The sequence below is a fragment of the Nomascus leucogenys genome, chromosome 13 (genome assembly GCF_006542625.1).
Source record: "Nomascus leucogenys isolate Asia chromosome 13, Asia_NLE_v1, whole genome shotgun sequence".
Taxonomy (NCBI): domain Eukaryota; kingdom Metazoa; phylum Chordata; class Mammalia; order Primates; family Hylobatidae; genus Nomascus; species Nomascus leucogenys.
Window position 1 is genome coordinate 35,557,508 of NC_044393.1, and position 13,624 is coordinate 35,571,131.

Below are 13,624 nucleotides of genomic sequence, written 5' to 3' on the forward strand. Positions count from 1 at the left end.
AGCAGCTCAGTTATATGTGTAAGTTTTTTGATGTGGGAAAGGGGCTTTTGTGTACAGAAGGACTATTTAAAAATTACTTGGGCTTTAAGTTAATATGTGTTAAAGTGGTAAATTTAAAACCCAGTTTTCTTTTAGTATTGTTACTGTACTTGTAAGCATAGGCATTTTGTATAGAAATAAGAACAGTAATTTTCACCTGCTTGTCAATTAAGTTAATATAAGTTTAACAGATTTAATTGCTCCAGGCCCCTTACTTAGTGAATTAAATTTCCTTAGATGTTTAAAATACATTTACACAGTCAGTCCTTGACAGGTCAGAGTTACCACCTTAAACAGAATCTTCTTAAGCTCTTGGGCAATCTGTGATACTAAGAAATTAAATTTGTAAATATAGTAAAGCAGGTTTCGGTTAAGACTTCCAGTGCTTTTCGTTAGCTGAATCTGAATTACCAACATTTAAAAAACACATGTCCCAAACAATACAAAAGTACTAGTAGTACCATGAGTTTGATACGCCATACCTCACTTTATTGCTCATGTCTTTTCTTTCTGGGGTTGTGATGCCACTTACCCAATTAAGGAGGACAGTTTTATCTCAGAAAGCCATGGTTATCAAATTAAAAATACAGAATCACGATAAAGTTATTATTGGTCAGAGATTTGAGACTGGGAAAGGGAACTAAGGGCTCTGTGTTTCCAGGATAATTCTACTCGAGAGATGCTGTGCCCTTCCTTATGTTAAGAGTCCTGAATGTGGCATCAAAGGGGGAATCCATGTTCAGAGTTTGTTTTGCAATCCCCCATACCTTTTTTTGAGACAGGGTCTTGGCAGGTTGCCCATGCTGGTGTGCAGTGGTGCAATCACAGCTCACTGCAGCCTTGACCTCCTGGGCTCAAGCAATCCTCCCGCCTCAGCCTCCTGAGTAAGTAGCTGGGACCACAGATCTACGTCATCATGCCCAGCTAATTTTTTGATTTTTTTTTTTTTTTTTTGTCGAGATGAGGCCTAACTATGAGCCTAGGATGATCTCAAATTCCTGGCCTCAAACAGTCCTCCCACCTCAGCCTGCCCAAGTGCTGGGATTATAGGCATAAGCCACCATGCCTGGCTTTTTCTTCAAAAATAACCCTTCAATCAGTTTTTTTTCCTGGTCAAATTGGATTTTGTGTTTCTTTTATATATTCCTTATCAGGCCCTACAGTTATTTTAATTTTGGGTGTTGGATAGACGAGGGTTCATATTCCATGCCTGCCATGCTTTTTGTGAACTTGGGCAAAATACTTAGCTCTTCTGAGACTCACTTTTGTCACCTAGTAAATGGGTTCAGCTGTAGTACTCTATGTATTTGTTTGTTTTAAGCATTAGATAGTGCGTGGTAAATGCTTAGCTCAGTTCTTAGCACATAGTAAATCTTTAATAAATGTTAAAAAATATAATGATCTTGATTCTCTGTCTTCCCTTGCTAGTAGTTGATTTGGGGCACAGTGTAGCATTATTTGAATTATCACAGAATAACTTTTTACCTTTCTGATTTTAACAGGGGAGAGTGTGAAAAGGATGGGAGAGGGAAGAGAGGAAAAAACTGAGTAAATGTGATCAACTTTACAGTCTTTATTCCCTGAACTATCTTTCCCTGCGTTATGTGACACATTCTCCTGGTTTTCCTCTTTCTATCTTTGTGGCCACTCCTCAGTTCCCTAGGCCCCTCTTCTTTGACCACTCCTTGTTTGAGTTACCAAAGATTCCATCTCTGGCCCTCTTGTGTTGATTCTACACATTCTTCCTGGAAGCACATGTCCGTGGTTTCAGCTTCCTTGCTAATTAGGAGAAACTTTGTCCTCAGAACCCATCTGGATGACAGCCAACAGCCTGCTGGTCTCCACTGGGCTATCTCCCAGGTACCTGCAACAGTCTCAGAACTGACTCATCTTCCTTTTCAGTGTGTTATTTTTGTAATCTCTATCTTGATGAATGGCACAACACAGTGACCCAAACTGGAAACTTGGATGTTGTTCATCTGGTTGGTGATCTGTTCCTATCTGTTTTACATCTGTAACATTTCTCAAATTTGCCTATTTTCTACCATTTCTCCTATCCCTTAATTCAGGCTGCTTCTCACCTAGATGACTGCTGCAGGTTCCCTTGTTGTCTACTCATTATTAGTTTCTTATTCCAAGTCATTGATTAGATGACTGCCAAAAGTGATCTCTTTAACTTCCCAACTTAAGATTCTATGAATAAAATCCAAACTCCTTAACAGAGCAAGCCCTCATGATCCAACTCCTCTTAATGTTGGTAGCCTTATCTTTTCCCTGAGCCCACTGCCCCTTGATCCTTGGTGGTGCTGTGTTCTTTCTTGCTCTCTGTCTTTGGTTGGACTGCCCATCTCCCTCCTTCTTACTTGACATTATAATTTATCAGATAGAGATCAGCTCCTCCAGTCAGCGTTTCCTTACTGACTACTCCAAGTCTGACCCAGTATAGATTCTGTGCTTATATCTGTCAAGTCACTTATTGTATGATAATTCGTACACTTACATCATATGATAATTCACACATTGGCATGTGTAGATTAAACATTTATAGTCTCAGAAGGATCCTGATAGTCCAAAAGGTATAGTAATGCAGTTGTCTCTTAGTATGTTCGGGTGATTGATTCCAGGATCCCCCATGGAGATCAAAATCCAGGGATACTCGGGTGCCTTATATAAAATGGCATATTTGCATGTAACCTATGCACATCATCCTGTGTACTTTATAGGCCCTAAATAATCTCCAGATTACCTATATGGCTAAAACAATGCAAATACTATGTAAATAGCTGTTATACTGTATTTTTAAATTTGTTTCTTATTTTATGGGTTTATTTATTTATTTTTTTGATTGTGGATGTGCAACCCACAGATAGAGAGGGTCAACTGGGCCGGGCGCGGTGGCTCACACCCGTAATCCCAGCACTTTGGGAGTCTGGGGTGGGCAGATTGCCTGAGGTCAGGAGCTTGAGACCAGCCTGGCCAATATGGTGAAACCCTGTCTCTACTAAAAATAGAAAAATTAGCTGGGCGTGGTGGCAGGTGCCTGTAATCCTAGCTACTCTGGAGGCTGAGGCAGGACAATTGCTTGAACCCGGGAGGTGAAGGTTGCAGTGAGCCAAGATCCTGCCACAGCACTCCAGCCTTGGCAACAGAATGAGACTCTGTCTCAAAAAAAAAAAAAAAAAAAAAAAAGGCCAACTGTATGTAATTTACTGAAGCATGGATTCACATTATAGATGGTCCCTGATTTATGATGGTTCAACTTATGATTTTTATACTATGATGGTGGGAAAGCTGGTGTGATATACGTATTCAGTAGAAATTGTACTTCCAATTTTGAAATTTGATCTTTTCCCAGGCTAGTGATAGGCAGTGTGACAATTTCTCACGGTGCTGGGCAGAAGCATTGACCCACACCTCCCAGTCAGCCACATGATCAGGAGGGTAAATGACTGTACTCCATGGTGTACTGTGTTGCCAGGTGATTCTGCCCAACTGTATGCTAATGTAAGTGTTCTGAACACATTTAAGGTGGGCTAGGCTAACTGTGGCATTCGGTAGGTAAAGTGTATTAAATGCATTTCCTATTTATATGATATTTTCAATTTATGGTAGGTATATTGGAATATAGCCCCATTGTAGGGCAAGGAGCATCTGTATTTACCCAGTTGAGTTTAGTGGCAGCAGGACTAAGTTCAGTTTAGCTGTTCAGTGAGCCAAGCCTCACTTAGCATCTAATTCTGTTTATTTTCTGCTTTAGGTAGGCCACAGATCTGCTGAAGGGATTAAGACTTTCTGTGTGAAAAATGGTATTCAGAAGGAAGCTAGCATTAATTCTGTTTTTATACATTTATCAAGGTTTGAAGGAATCTCATTGTCAATTCTGTCTTAATTGTATTCTGTGTAATAAATCATAATGGTATCCAACAGTACTTGAAAAGTTTGGTTTTCGTGAACATTTCTTTGAATGTCAAAGTTGTATTAGTTTGTTTCTCAATTAAACTGGGTGCTCTTTGAAGGCAGGGATTTATGGGACTTGTTTTGCAGTTTTATATCTCCGGCTGCTAATACAGTGCCTGGTTTGTAGTAGGAATGCGAGATTTACTCCAGTAGAACCATACTAAAGATCTTACACTTACGGATTACAGTTGATAGCTTTGTAGAGTGAACTGGTATTCCCTTTAAATGAGATGACATGACCTGAGTATAAAGTATAATCAACTACATGACTCCAGCAAGAATACCATGTGTCCCTCAGAGCAGCCAGATAGCATGGCTGGCAGGTGGAGTTATGCACATCAACTGGACATTTAAGAGAGCTGGAGATTTCTTACATTTAGATGACAGTTTGGATTAGAAATATTTAATCTTAGCTGTACTTAATGTATTATGTATCTATATGATACATCATGTATATATGGTATATCATATATATCATATATTTAATCACATTTAATCCTTAGCTATATTTTCATCCCCAAAATGGTATATGGATCTGTTTTTATTGTCAGGTGGTTGTTTATTGTTGCTTATCCATGGCTCATGAAAATCTTCATGTTACTTGGGAAATCTTTCACTCTGCCTTTTGAAGCACAGCCCAGAACCATTTCCTTCTTGGCACATGATCTTCTAACCCAATGACCAAAGAGTATGTGAAAGCATGGTGCACACTGCTTTTGAAGATTACTTGTGTCCATTCTAGATGTGTCTTATTTCTTGCTATATTGCCTAAAAAAGATTTTGATATATATAGAGTAGACTATACCATATAATTAATATTTATACCATATATTAAATATATAAGTATTCTACTAGAACTAAAATTAAGAATTTGAAATAGTCTCATGTGAGTAATTAAAATAACAATAGCATCTTTTTCAAGAAAGTTTTTTTTAATATGGTGGAGATAATGACATGGAGAAAAGTAGTTATTTTTGGTATTCCCGTATTTCATCAGTAGGTTGCCATAGAACATAATAGTTATATAATCAAACAGCAGAATAATTTTATATGAGGTTTATTGATACAGAAATGTTTGGTTCAGTGTTTGTCTTCCAGTTTTGTATTCTGATTTTAAAACTAGAGAATACACTAAAAGCAGAAACTTTCAGCCTCTATAATGCCCTCAAAACTCAGCATGTTTTGAAAATGCCTCTTCCTTCTCTTCTCCTCCCCATAATCCTGCTTATTTTTGGCATTAAGTGAGTCAGGGGTTCCAAACTCAAATAGGTTTTTCAAGGCTATGTAGTCAGTGTGAAAGAGACAAGTAGATCTGTTGGGTCCTGTGCCACACTGGAGTTTCCAAGGCCTGTCTAAATGAGTTCAACTTCAGGTTTTTTGTGTTTTTTTTAGAGATGGAGTCTTGCTGTTGCTTGAGCTGGTCTTGGACTCCCGGGCTCAAGTGATCTTCCAGCCTTGGCCTCCCAAGGTGCTAGGATTATAGGCATGAGCCACTGTGCTGGCCAATTTTTTTTTTTTTTTTTAGTCCACTGTGCTACCAGTTTGTGATCTTCACTTTAACTGTGAAAGGACTGTCAAAGGTTGTACGTATAAGATTTAGTTTGAGGGCCAGGCCTAGTGGCTCACGCCTGTAATCCCAGCACTTTGGGAGGCCGAGGCGGGCGGATCACGAGGTCGGGAGATCGAGACCATCCTGGCTAACACAGTGAAACCCCGTCTCTACTAAAAATACAAATAAATTGGCCGGGCGTGGTGACGGGCACCTGTAGTCCCAGCTACTCGGGAGGCTGAGGCAGGAGAATGGGGTGAACCCAGGAGGCGGAGCTTGCAGTGAGCAGAGATCGCGTCACTGCACTCCAGCCTGGGCGACAGAGCGAGACACCGTCACCCAAAAAAAAAAAAAAGATTTAGTTTGTCTTTCTCTTTGAAACTGAATTAAACAAAAGCCTAAATAACTATACTATTACTTTTTATTTATTTATTTATTTATTTATTTATTTATTTATTTATTTATTTTAGAAAGAGTCGATCTGTCAGCAGGCTGGAGTGCAGTGGTGCAATCTTGGCTCACTGCAACCTCTGCCTCCCAGGTTCAAGTGATTCTCGTGCCTCAGCCTCCTGAGTAGTTGGGACTACAGGCATGCGCCACCACACCCAGCTAATTTTTGTATTTTTAGTTGAGATGGGGTTTCACCATGTTGGCTAGGCTGGTCTTGGACTCCTGACCTCAGCTGATCTGCCCACCTCGGCCTCCCAAGGTGCTGGGATCACAGGCTTGAGCCACCGTGCCCGGCCAGTCACTTGCCATTTCACTCTAAGGAAAAACTTTCTGTTTTTTGTTTTTGTTTCTGTTTGTTTGTTTAAAATCTTTTAAGCATATGAGCACAGCCTCTTTGATTCCTATTTTGTTCCTTTTTCATGTATTTTTTGATGTTCAGATTGTCCCAAATTTGGCCAGTGGGAACCCGTTCAAGCTGGCTCCTGTGTCCTTTTTCCATGTCCTCATCATTCTTTTTTTTTTTTTTTTGAGACGGAGTTTTGCTCTTGTTGTCCAGACTGGAGTGCAATGGTGTGGTCTTTGTTCACTGCAACCTCCACCTCCCGGGTTCAAGCGATCCTCCTGCCTCAGCCACCCAAGTAGCTGGGATTATAGGCGCCTGCCACCACACCTGGCTAGTTTTTCTTTTTTTTTTTTTTCATTTTTTGAGACGGAGTCTCGCTCCATCGCCCAGGCTGGAGTGCAGGGGCGCAATCTCGGCTCACTGCAAGCTCCACCTCTCGGGTTTACGCCATTCTCCTGTCTCAGCCTCCAGGCATGCGCCACCATGCCCGGCTAATTTTTTTGTATTTTTAGTAGAGGCGGGGTTTCACTGTGTTAGCCAGGATGGTCTTGATCTCCTGACCTTATGATCCGCCCACCTCGGCCTCCCAAAGTGCTGGGATTACAGGTGTGAGCCACCGTGCCTGGCAATTTTTCTGTTTTTAGTAGAGACAGTATTTCACCATGTTGGTCAGGCTGGTCTCGTACTCCTGACCTCAGGTGATCCATCCACCCGCCTTGGCCTCCCAAACTGCTGAGATTACAGGCATGAGCCACCACGCCTGGCTATGTCCCTATCATTCTTTGATCACTTTTTTTTTTTACTTTTTGGAACAATAAGATTTTCTGTGGGCTGGGCGAGGTGGCTAACGCCTGTAATCCTAGCACTTTGGGAGGCCAAGGCTGGTGGGTCACCTGAGGTCTGGAGTTCGAGACCAACATAGTGAAACCTTGTCTCTACTAAAAATACAAAAATTAGCCGGGCGTAGTGGCACACACCTGTAGTCCCAGCTACTAGGGAGGCTGAGTCAGGAGAACTGCTTGAACCCGGGAGGCAGAGGCCGCAGTGAGCTGAGATTGCGCCACTGCACTCCAGCCTGGATGACAGGGCGAGACTCCGTCTCAAAAAAAAAAAAAAAAAAAAGTTCTGGGTTCATCTTTACTTTCGTTATCTCAGTCATGGAATCAATAATTTTATCAGGGAACCCTGGTTCCTTTTATTAGTGAATGTACTTAGAAAATAAAACGTGTGCACTACTAGGTATGTTGTTTCTACTGAGGTGTTCTTCCTTTTAGGCTCTATGTGAGGACAGAACTAGGATATTGTTTTAAAATGTACTGGGTAATCCCAGCACTTTGGTAGGCTGAGGCAGGCGAGGCTGGCAGATCACTTGAGATCAGGAGTTCGAGACCAGCTTGGCCAACATGGTGAAACCCCGTCTCTACCAAAAAATACAAAAAGTAGCGAGCGTGGTGGCACGCACTTACAGTCCTAGCTAGAGTGAGATAGAAACCCTGACTTAAACAAGTAAACAAATAAATAAAATATACTGGAATTTAATTTATACGTATGAATGACACAGAGAGGCCAATATTATTGAAAATTTATTATTCACAGTTCTTCTGAAACAGCAGGCACACCATACTATGCAGGACCACATGGGGAAGCACCAGGGTGGGTCAGGAGGCAGAAGGAACCAGAGGAAAGGATGGGTGAGTTTTTTTTTTTTGTTAAAGTGCTAGAAAGTTGTTAAGTGAGACATCCCCTATTGAGCAGAAAGAGAAACAAATTTTGAGATTTGTGGTTGGAGGGTTTGTAATATGATTTTTGTGCAGCCTCAAAAACACAGAGATGGTATGAATGTAAACAACTTTGGTCATTAATTTGGCCCATCCTTTCAAGATGCCAAATCATCAATTACAGAATATCAAGAATGTTTATATAGATATGTATGCATGTCTGTACATACATATATACATCTGTATCTTCCTATAAATAATTAAAGCCATGATTTCATTCCAATACTCTTAATTCTAATCCAACACAATAGGGTTTCTTCTAGTGTTTCCCTTTTCTGACATTGAAAAATCTGAGGTCAGGCACAGTGGCTCTTGCCTGTAATCCCAGCACTTTGGGAGGCCAAGGCAGGTAGATCACTTAAGGTCAGTTGCTCGAGACCAGCCTGGCCAACATGATGAAACCCCATCTCTACTAAAAGTACAAAAGTTAGCCAGGTGTTGTAGTGGTGGTCGCCTGTAATCTCAGCTACTCGGGAGGCTGAGGCAGGAGAATCGTTTGAACCCGGGAGGTGGGGGCTGCAGTGAGCTGAGATAGCGCCACTGCACTCTAGCCTGGGCAACAGAGTGAGAATCCATTTCAAAAAAAAACAAAACAAAACGAAAAATCTGCCTCTCCTTTTTTTTTTTTTCATTCATTCATTAATTCTTTAGATGGGGTCTTGCCCTGTCACCCAGGCGGTAGTGCAGTGACACGATTATAGCTCACTGTTGCCTCAAGCCATCCTCTCGCCTCAGACTCCTGAGTATCTGGGACCGTACAGGCACATGCCACTGTGCTCGGCTCTCTCATTGTCCTTTTTACTCACCTTCCTGTTGGTAACAATCTCCTGACTATGTAGGCTGTTTTCTTGCCCCCAGCCCCACTGAATGAGCTGGCTGATCACTCCTTCAAGTTCCATGAGCCATTGTTACATACAGGTAGTACTCAGTTTGCATGGTTTTGATATTCATGAATTTCCATTACTGTGGTTTAATTAAATAATGCCAGTTCTCAAATAGCAGTTAATGAAATACAAAATATAACCTGTGATCAAGAAAAGCTTCTCAGGCGGGCACGGTGGCTCATGCCTCTAATGCCAGCACTTTGGGAGGCCAGGACGGGAGGATCACCTGAAGTCAGGAGTTCGAGACCAGCCTGACCAACATGGTGAAACCCCATCTCTACTAAAAATACAAAAAATTAGCTGGGCGTGGTGGCAGGTGCCTGTAATCCCAGCTACTTTGGAGGCTGAGGCAGGAGAATTGCTTGAACTCAGGAGGCGTAGGTTGCAGTGACCCGAGATCGAGCCATTGCACTCCAGCCTGAGCAACAAGAGCAAAACTCCATCCCAAAAAAAAAAAAAAAGCTCCTCCTACTTGGGAGACTGAGGCAGTAAGATCACTTGAGCCCGGGAATCTGAGACCAGCCTGAGTGAGGACCCCTGTCTCTCAAAAAAAAAATAATAAAAACAGCTTCTCCAAAATTTTAAAAATTTACCCTGACCCTGAAATAGTTGTTACCTCCCTAGACATCATTCAGTTGGAGCTAGCCTAATTTTGTTTTTTTGTTTTGTTTTGTTTTGAGGTGGAGTCTTGCTCTGTTGCCCAGGCTAGAGTGCAGTGGTGCGATCTCAGCTCACTGCAACTTCTGCCTCCTGGTTCAAGTGATTCTCCTGCCTCAGTCTCCAGAGTAGCTGGGATTACAGGCGCGCAACACCGTGCCCCGCTAATTTTTGTATTTTTAGTAGAGACAGGGTTTCACCATCTTGGTCAGACTGGCCTCGAACTCCTGACCTTGTGATCCACCTGCTTCGGCCTCCCAAATTGGGATTACAGGCATGAGCCACCGTGCCCAGCCATTTTTTTTTTTCTTGAGGAAAATTACAGTCTGCACTGCTCTCAGCTGAACTTTACACAGCTTTTACATTTCCCTCTGTCAGTTCCTCTTGTAATGGTGGGTGGGTAGCTGAAGGGAGGATATGTACAATAATGTATTTTTAGTTCCTTTGAACAGAGAGGTTGCTTCAGCCATTGCTATTGATGGCAGGAAGTATATTTATAGCTCCAGGGAAGGAGGGGTAGTATGACTCCTGGTTTAAGAAAACCTGGGAGATTGTATTTAATATATGTTGTTAAAACTCATTTGTACTTCATTGTAAGTTCTTGCCTTAGAAATGTAGTTGAGATGAATGAACCTGTTACTTATGTTATAAAGTATATGTATTATTGTAAGTAAATTGACTCTGCTCCCTAATTTGGAAAAATCTTCCGTTTTGAAATTTTACAATATACAATACCTAAAACAAAGAGTACCTCTAGAGCATACAGGATGTATGTGGAGAATTCAGGTGTTAGCATGCAATTGAACAGTAAAGATATTGAGTAGCAGTAAATATTGTTCCCATTTAGATATTTTATTCATAAAGTTCTTGTTGGTGTAGCTTTTATTGTGATTTTTTTTTTTTTTTTTTTGGATACAGAGTCTCGCTCTGTCACCCAGGCTAGAGTGCAGTGGCGCAATCTCAGCTCACTGCAACCTCTGCCTCCCAGGTTCAAGTGATTCTCCTGCCTCAGCCTCCTGAGAACCTGGGACTACAGGTGAGCATTACCACACCGGCTAATTTTTGTATTTCTAGTAGAGATGGGGTTTCACCATGTTGGTCAGGCTGGTCTCGAGCTCCTGACCTCGGGTGATCCACTTTCCTTGGCCTCCCAAAGTGCAGGGATTACAGGTGTGAGCCGCTGCGCCTGGCCAATTGTGATTTTTTTAAAGATTGAAACCAAAATATTTTATACAGATCATAAGATATTCTTGGTAAACACTAAGCACCTCATAACTTTACCACAATTTTGATTGCACAAGTTTCACCCGTGGTTATCATGTGCAATGGGCACATTCAACACAAATCAAATTATTCTGAAGCTTGCTTTCTTTCTTTTTTTCCTACTCCCTTTCTTAATTGAGGGGAGCAAAGAGTTGGTTTCCAGGGATATGTCTTCTCTCTTATGCTGGTCCCAGATTGATGCAGTCATGGAAACCAGGCAGTAAACTCATTCTTGGCAGCTGCCAGCACTGGTCTGATTCTTTCTTTTAAAAGCATGAGATTCTTTAATAATACATATTGGGAAGATTGATGCCAAATGATTCCAGGTCATCCTAGAGGAGGCTTGGGAACATTGTTGAATAGATTTAAATGATTCGGTTAAGTATTAACAGGTTACTAAACAAAACTGCAGTGATTTAACCCAAGGTTTGTGTCTAATTTAAACAGAAGGACCTGTAAAATATAGAACAATTGGTTTGTTTCTTTTTTAGGATATTGAAGATTAGATTTTCATTTGAGAATTTTACTAATTTGAGGGTTTTATTTTTTGTTTTTAAGAGTTCAAAATGTTGAATTGTAGATGTGCTGAGCTTTATAATGAGCACAATGAAGGTTTTCAACTGGCCCATTAAAGCCAACCCACTAATGAAATGAAAATATGAAATATTATGACTCATAATATTTTGTGGATTTTGAAGCTGGGCTGCCTGGGTTCAAATCCCATCTCTGCTACTTTTTGGGTACGTAACCTTATGCCAGTTACTTAACCTCTCTGTGCCTCAGTTTCTTCATCTGCAAAATGGGAGATAGTGCAGTTTGAGTGTTCCTAATCTGAAATCTGAAGTGCTCCAAAATCTGAAACTTTTTGAATGCCTTGCATGACTGCTCAAAGGAAATGCTTATTCCATGGAGCATTTGGATTGCAGATTTTTGGGTTAAGAATGCTCAATTGGTAAGTGAGTATAATGCAAATATTCCAACATCTTAAAAAACCTGAAATCCAAACCACTTCTGGTTCCAAGCATTTTGGATAAGGGATACTCAACCTGTAAATAATGTCTACTTCATGGGGTTGTGATGTGGAGTAAATGAACAAAGTTGTGTGATGTGCCTAGGTTATAGGGAACACTTAGCAAATGTTGGCTATTCCATTTATATATAAGAAATAGAATTATTGGCTGGGTGTAGTGGCTGATGCCTGTAATCATAGTGCTTTGGGAGGCTAAGGTGGGAGATTGCTTAAGGCTAGGAATTCAAGACCAGCCTGGGCAACATAGCAAGACTCTGACTCTGCAAAAAAATTAACGAATTAGTTGGGCACGGTGGTTACATGCGTGTAGCCCTCGCTACTCAGGAGGCTGAAGCAGGAGGATCGCTTGAGCCCAGGAATTTGAGGCTGCAGTGAGCCATGATAACGCCACTACACTCCAGCTTGGGCAATAGAGTGAGACCCTAACTTAAAAAAAAGAAAGAATTATTGATGGGATTGTAAAGGCTGAAAAATAAATAAATTCAGAGAAGGTTTGTATGGAACTTATTTGTGAAATACTTTTAAAGGAAGTAAGTCATGTTTGTTTTAGGTTTATAAGAGATGGCAGATTTAGGAAGCTCCTCCCTACTCCAGGTAAATAAGCCATATGTTTTTCTATCCCTTTTAAGGATTTGCTTGGTGGGTTTCCGTAACTGTTTTTTTTTGAGACTGGATCTTTTACCCGCCCAGGCTGGCGAGCAGTGGCGCAATCATGGCTCACTGCAACTTCAATCTTGTGGGCTCCAGCAGTCCTCCCGCCTCAGCCTCTCTTGAGTAGCTAGGACCACAGACGCGTGCCACCATGGCCAGCTAATTTTTATTTTTATTTTTTTGTGGAGATAGGGTCTCTCTATGATGCCCCAGCTGGTCTTGACCTCCTGGGCTCAAGTGATCTTCTTGCTTTGGCCTTATAAAGTGCTGGGATTACAGTTGTGAGCCATGGCGCCCAGTCTATGTATTCTTACAAAATTAAATTCATGTTAAGTGCTACACTGGCAGAATTTTTAAAATTTTTAAATGATACAGAAGTAGAGAAGGGAGAGTGCAAATTAACGAGAAATAGGCAAGACTAATTTGAAGAAAACTATGAAGCTTTACTGAAGGATTTTTTTAAAGATATAAAATACTGGCCAGGCGCGGTGGCTCATGCCTGTAATCCCAGCACTTTGGGAGGCCGAGGTGGGCAGATCACGAGGTCAGGAGATCGAGACCATCCTGGCCAACATGGTGAAATCCTGTCTCTACTAAAATACAAAAAATTAGCCGGGCATGGTGGCGCACACCTGTGGTCCCAGCTACTCGGGAGGCTGAGGTGGGGGAATCACTTGAACCCAGGAGGCAGAGTTGCAGTGAGCCGAGATGACACCACTGCATTCTAGCCTGGCTAGAGAGCGAGACTCCATCTCAAAAAAAAAAAAAAAAATAAAAAAGAAAAAAAAAAGAATAAAGTAATTAGAGAAAAATAGAAAGTCCAGAAACAGACCTGAATATATATAGGAATTTAGAATATGAAAGTGTCAGTGTGTAGGAAGGAGTGAAATGAAAAAAGAAAGAAAGAAAAAAGGAATATATTGAAAGTGGCATTCAAAAATCAGGGAGAAAATGATCAATTACTAAGAATGATCCTGTAACAGTAGGCTGTTTGGGGAAAAATTCACAAAGATTTCTAATTTA

The 13,624-nt window shown here is 41.2% G+C and overlaps 1 protein-coding gene across 4 annotated transcripts in view; it reads left to right on the plus strand.

Moving 5' to 3' along the window:
• Positions 1-13,624, plus strand: part of PTPRA (protein tyrosine phosphatase receptor type A) — a 173,190-nt gene that overhangs the window by 15,305 nt on the left and 144,261 nt on the right. The gene's annotated exons all lie outside the window — the stretch shown is intronic.